This window comes from Simochromis diagramma, unplaced genomic scaffold, assembly GCF_900408965.1.
Source record: "Simochromis diagramma unplaced genomic scaffold, fSimDia1.1 OVJJ01000141.1, whole genome shotgun sequence".
Classification (NCBI taxonomy): Eukaryota; Metazoa; Chordata; class Actinopteri; order Cichliformes; family Cichlidae; genus Simochromis; species Simochromis diagramma.
Genome location: NW_024387350.1, coordinates 198,404 through 205,833, shown reverse-complemented (window position 1 = coordinate 205,833; position 7,430 = coordinate 198,404).

Below are 7,430 nucleotides of genomic sequence, written 5' to 3'. Positions count from 1 at the left end.
CTTGTACCAACAACTATTTTGTTCTGTGACGTCTACATCATGACAGAAAAATGGAAATTTCCTACATTTTGGCCCAGACATTAAAACACGGCCTCCTCTAACAGTAATACGATTTGGTTCATCCCTCCTGAAACTCACACAAGAGACACCACGTTTCAGACCCTGTACGAGCAAAGGAAAGGAAAAGTGTGTGTTCGCATACCAGACATGCCGTTGCAGATCTAATGTGCCTCCACTCATGCCAGTCATCTGACCCTAGTGAGGTCAGTGTGTCTGTCATGTGTCTTTCACAGACATTTTGAGTGAATAAGAAACAGACCGAGTGTGTGTCCACAAGGTCACACACTAAAGATCGAGTTGCTAAAAACTAATATAAAACCGCTGTCACCTGAGCATTAAAGTGTACATTAATATAATTCCAGTAACAAGCTTATCTTGTGTGTGTGTGTGTGTGTGTGTGTTTAATCCTGTATACGTGTAAGTAGTGCTAGACAAAAAAAATGTCATCTTAGATTACAGATCAAGTGCCCTAGTTGTTGTCTGGCCGTGCTCCCTATACAAACACAAACATTTGTACATTGTGGGGCACCCTCGTGATATGGCCACTAACCATCACGCCTAAAAAGCCGCGTACTCAATTTTTAAAATTCAACCAAAACCCACATACATCCCACAGCATCTTTTAAGAAGTCAAATAGGCCCTTACAAAGACAGTCATGCATCGCCCATCAGCAAACTTGACTTAAAAGGAGAGAGAAAAAAAAAAAAGGAACTGCTTTCACATGTTTTAACTGAAATAAAAACCTAAATGTCCCACCTAAGGCCACAGAAGAGAAATGCAGAACCAAACCATCAGTTGATCTTCGGGTTGTCCCATCATCACACTAACAACTATACACTGTACTGGTTTCTGCACCAGTATGACAGTGCATGTGTCTGTGTGTGCGTTTAAGCCATCAGTTCCCATGGGACCAGACTTCATATCCCATGATCCCGCAGTTGTGAGAAGAATCTTGAGGAATGTTGGACTGCTGCACATTCCCACCCCACACCTCCCTCTCGGTGTGTGCGTGCTGTGTGCCTATCTTTGTGATGACTAATTTAGTTTGAGTCCTTGGGATTGAGGACATCATTATCAGCTACGAGCATGATGGGATATCTGATGTTCTCACTGCTGCTAGACAGCACGTTTTTTTCCATTTTTGTATTCGAAACTAATTCATGACATGTGAGATTAAAACATGTGACTCAGGACAGGTTGACTTGATCAGCCTGAAGCTTTTGGCTGATTGGCATATAAAAGGTGCTTGAAGCTACTGTGAGGTCACAGGCTGGTTTGTGGACTCTTGATTGAACATTTTGGCAATCGAGATCAATTTTTAAAAATAAACTCATATTCTACTACTTTATAAATCACAAATATAAGCCACAGACTGAGATGCTTTACCATCTGCAGTATCGTCACTATTGCAAACATGATCATAATTTACAACTCCGACTCAGACTCTTGACTTAGAGCCGAAACTCATCAGGAAAACATCACCAAGGTTGTGCATCCAAAGCTTCTTTCAACCATTATCTTTAGGGGTCGCCAAAGCAACCCACCTCACCCTATCCCAGCATCCTCCTCTGTCACACCAACCCTCTGCGTGTCATAATTCACTGCATGCATCCATCTTCTCTCTGGTCTTACACTTGGAAGTTCCATCGCCTTTTTGTTGTGCCACCGTATCCAAATCATAGACCATAGCTAGTCTCGCTACCATCGTGTAAGCCTTCCCTTTCGCTCTCGCTGCGATCTTTCTCTCACAAATCACCCTGAAACCTGTCTCCACCATGCCTGCACTCTCCTCTTCACCTCTCTTTTGCACCAAATGCTATTGGATCGTTGACATCAGCTATTTCCCTGTTGTTCCCACATGTATTCTGTCTTGCTTCTACTCACTCTCCTTACCCTTCACTCCAGAGTTTACCTCGACCTCTAGGCTCACTTCGAAATGTCATCTGCCAACATCATAGTCCACGAAGACTCCTGTCTGATCTCATCTGTCACTCCTGCCGCACACCTCACCCCAGCCCCTGGCACCACACTTTCTCTGCCTGTTCTTCATGCAGCACTACAGTTCATCTGCTCTCTCTGACTCCACAAAGACACAGAAACTCCTTCTGACATTCTCATATATCAGCATGATGCCATAATGCTGCTCACAGATCATTATGGCATCATGCTGAGATTTGATTTAGTATGTACTTAATCTAGTATGTGCAAACAATCCCCGTAAGTCGAAAGCTCCACCTTCACACCGCTCTGAAAAGTTTCAGAAACTGTTTTTCTACTTCTCATTTACATAGTGTAAATAAAATGTGTATATGTGTAAACTTACACACACAAAGGGCATTTCAAACCCTTTGTGTATACACACACACACACACACACACACACACACACACACACACACACACACCTCTGCATCGGTGTTTCACTCACTACACATCTCTATCAGGTGTATTTCATTCACACTGAGGAGATAAAGTGTGCACTGGCGCCACCTGCTGGATAATTGCAGAAGAAGCAGGAACTCATAAGTATAAAAATATATTGGCAGCAGTAGAAGAAACACTTTTATAGTTTAAAAGTATAAATATACCAATCAGTAATGGACTTCAAGAGAAACATAAAGATCCTACTGATTTATTCTGTTTGAATGAGACTATCCTCCACTGCTGTGGACCTACTGTGAACACAGTGTAATTACACATGATGTAACAGAACAGACAGAGCTCATTAAAGCGCCTCTCACATTTTAGGATATTTCACCATATTGGATTTTTACAAAGCTGCAAGGTACAAATCGTGTAAGCCAAATTGGGATATTTATCCATATATGCAAACTGTATGAACACTGACCTTTAGCCAATTACAGCAGCAGAATATGATGGGGCATCAAGGCATCTTCAAAACACTTTAAATATCTGAATGAGGTTTTATACTGGACGACTGTTAAAACAGTTGAAATTTTTAAAATGTCGTTCTTTATGGGGTGAATTACACTTTATTAAGCAGCGTGGCACAGTGGTTAGCACTGTTGCCGCACAGCAAGAAGGTCCTGAGTTCAATTCCACCATTGGAGTTGGTGTGGGTTCTCCCTGGATTCGCTGGCTTCCTCCCACAGTCCAAACACATGCAGTTAGTGGGGATAGTTAATTGATTAATCTAAATTGCCCATAGGTGTGAATGTAAGTGCGAATGGTTGCCCCTGCGACCGACTTGCAGCCTGTTCCAGGGTGTACCTCGCCTCTCGCCCTATGACAGCTGGGATTGGCTCCAGCGTCCCCCCGCGAAGGAGAAGCAGAAGCTGATCGACGATGGATGGCTAATTATATTTATGGTGGCGAGCAATACACAATATATTTTGAATTAGGAACGACAGGTCATATAAAATCTGACCTAGAGTGATGATTGGCCACCCAGCTGGACTTTGGACAAGCCTGTCAAAGAGGGAATCTGAGTGTTTGGGTCCTCTTGCTAACAGTAGGGCAGGTGTGTCAAAATAAATCCTGCACATCACCTTTCTAGCGCGCATGACACACAAGTGCTTAATCAAACAGAAGCCTGAAAATGATCAAGTTTACTAAGATAAAAAAAAAAATACTGTGGGTCCTACCTTAAGTTGCAGATGAGCCTCAGGTGACGCCAGCTCCCCTTCCTCCTCTCTCTCCTCAGCATTTGCCGCCTCCTCCTCCTCCTCATTTTCTTCTTCTGCCGCCTCCTCCTCTCCTTCCATCTCTCCATCCTCCTTCCCCTCCCCTCCACTCTCTGCCTGTCCATTATCCTCATTGGTTGGTTCAAACTGGGTGGTGCCAAAGGGCTCTGAAGGACAGGACTCATCCTCAACAGTTAGGATGGCGACTCTGACCTCCTCTTCATCCTCGCCCTCCCTTCCTTGATGAGGCGAGGAGATGAAGGGAAAAGAGGTGAAAGAGGAAGAGGCAGAGATTGGGGTGTGTCCATTAATCAGCTGACTTCGAGCTTCATCTCTGGGAGAAGCCTTCATCAATTCTGTTTCCTTTCCCTCATCTTCCTCCTCCATCTTTGTCCCCGATTTAGGTTTAAGAGAACCATCCCTCTGTTCCCCTCTTTCTCGCTCCTGCTCATGTATCGTCTCCTCCTCTCCCTCCTCTCTCCTTTCTCGATGTTGTCCCTCCATCGATCGTCTACTCTTTCTTCTTAACCAGCACAGGAATGTAGAAGCATCCTGAAAAGATAACAGGGATCAAAACATCAACATCATCATCAACAAAAACCGCAGCACAAACCTCCACTGAGGCAGCTCATTGTCTGGGCAGGATTTACTTTGAAGGGAATATTGTCATTATCTATTTATTCATTTAGGTTTTTTTCCTTTTTAAACTATAAGAAGTTTGCACTTGTTCTTACTGCCCCACAAAGTGCAGGCTTTTAAAATCTAGCCTGTTTAAACACATTTTAATGCACTTTTAGCCGTTTATGGCATTCTTATCGCATTGAAAGTCAATCTATTGACCTTAAAGGAAAGATCAGAGGTCAAATGTAACAATACTATGTCTTTATATCGCACTTGCTATACATTGACCATACATACCAGACTACATAAGAATATTAGTTTTTAAGTAATAAGCTTATTCTGTCCATTTTTCCATGAATAAAACATTAATGTAAGGTCACACAGACAGAGTGGGAACGTATTTGGTTCTTTTAAATATCTTCTTAGAACATAAAAAAACTGGAATGTGTGTAAAAATTGGATTATAGTTCTGCTTTTGCAGTATTTTTATGCTGCCAAAGTATAAATATCTGAGAACAAATGGGATTCAGTGTGTGCCCAATGAGAAAAAATAAAGCAGGAGGTTTTTATTTCATCAACCTATGCCAATTATTGTGTCTCATAAGCTAAAGACAGAAAGCATTTTAATGAATGACAAACAGCAGGTTTATTTATCTTCAAAACACAAAAGCATAAAAGAAACAATTTTTTTTTTTTCAGTGGTTTCATATTGAAATTAACTCATGGTCACATGTTTAAACAACACTTCAGTTTTGGTTTCCTTTCCTTCAGAATTCAGAACATTTGTCCATGCCTTATGTATTGATCACTTTAATAATAGTAATATCACTTTGTAACTTAGTTATATGAATGCAGAATAGCATCACAAATTATGTTCTATCACACATACACTTTCCCAAAGGGACCATTGTATGGAGGTCAGAGACATCCAAGCGCTGCATGTCAGGAATTATTATTATTTTCACCATCATCATCATCATCATCATCATCATCATCATCATCTCGGAAAGAAGGGACGCAACGGCTAAGTGAAAAACATAGTTGTAATTCTCTCGGAAGGGAAGGTTTTAAGGATGAGCTGAACTGAAGGTTCAGGCTCACATGATGTGTTGTGTTTTTGTCTGTGTATGTGGATAAAAGAGGTCAGAGCGGCGGCCCATCTTTAGAGACCACTTTGGCGTTTGACTAGAGATTTCACCATATTGCAATATGTAATTGAACCCACGTCAAAAAGCTGCTAACCAGGTGTTTGCAGTTTATTTTAAAACTCATGACAGATGTTGTTGTGATTGAGCCCCAGTGACCCAATCCTCTTACGTACATCCATGGCCAAAAACACAAATGAAAATAAAATACACGAGTAATCAATCATTAAAAACGTATGAACATCCATTCCTAAATACAGAAAAGTCCATGGAAGCACCAAAGTTCATCTCCTCTCTTTAGATCCTCAAAGAAAGAAATTCCTCCAGACCTTCTCTTTGCTTCATGAACACTCGAAGCAAACACTCATTTAATTTTTCCCACCAAACAAACTTAGATCATGCCCCTTATATAACATTTGGTTTTAAAATATTTTTTTTCTTCAAACGGAACAAAAAAACAAACAAACACTTTTTTGACAAATTAAAAGCTCACTATAAGAATCTTTCTATTAAACAGTGAAAGAGTTTTCCTCTGCCATCCTCACCTCGAAATGTTATAAACCGTTCTTTGTTGAAAGTCCGCCACTAACATGAGATCTTGTTTTTCTCTAATCAGTGCCTCTAAAGTATGACGGGTGATCTATGCAGAGAAGAAACACCACAAAAGTGAGCTCTCAGCAGGAATAGAGACCAAAGAAACTAAAACCTAAAATTAACACTTTAACCTGTCGCCAACTTGATGACTTCTTTTTATTTCAATTTGACAAACTCTGCAGTGGCTCCGTAATTAGAAACACAAAGTCCAGCATGGAGCGGCTGAGTGAATGTGGTCTGGACTCTGGAGGAGAGTCACTAAACATTTTATCCCTTGTGGCCCATTTGGGTAGTGCTTTACTACATGTGAACGCTCTTAAGGAGTGGTATTAGATTGATGCACCTCCTTAGCAGATTTGTTTTAGAGGAATTTGCAGCCAGCTATTTTACCCTTTAATCTTTATTTATCTTCTAATATATCTCCTGTTCTTGATTGCATAACCCACACCAAATCACCGTACCACATTCTCCTACACTATGCCATAACTCTATGTACCATCCATCTAAATGTAAATAAACTCCAGTCTTACAATTTACTCCTGGATTTCAGCCTCTCCTTCTGACTGAGGATAACTATTGTAGCAAAATCCAGCACTGAACTGAATAACAGCATTCTGTACAAGAAGAGTTGTGTAAGAGCCAATTAGCACATGTGCAGAGCTACAAAAATCACCTGAAAATCTATGGAGAGAACTAAAGGTCAGAGTTCACAGAAGGGGCCCACAGAACCTTTGAAGTCTGTGTGGAAGGGCCAAAATCACACCTGAGCCGAGATGAGGCAAAGGCTTTTCTACCAAGTATTAAATACATTTCAGTAGGTGTGTTCAATACGTTTTCACTGTGTGATTGTTCGTCATTACATAAAATTTATGGAGATCCATGGTTTGATTTCCTTGCATGTTTGGATTAGATGGGTCGTTACAGACATTTGATGAGATTTCATGTCAGTAGCACCTTTAGAAATAAATTTAATTAGAAAAATTGGTGACATGTTTAATACTTATTCTACCAGCTGTATATAGTAACTATTTTTAGAAAATATGCGGACAGAGTGGAACTACAGAGTTTCAGGTGAAAGAGGGAGGAGTTATCAGGGTTTCAATTTTGAGCCATCTTTTAATATAGAAGAGCGCATTTAAAACACCAGTGAACACAATTCTTAGGCTGTAAATGTTAGTTTCAAAGTAATGAACAAAATAGAAGTTAAATCACTATACTTACAATATTAAAAGGTCATTATGCAAAAGACAGGTTAAATAAATCAACCGCTGCAACTACAGAAACCATCAACACAGTAAATAAAGATTCAGTTAAACTCTATTTATAGTGTAGTATGGTGTAATATGGTGTAAGGTAAAGATCGTAC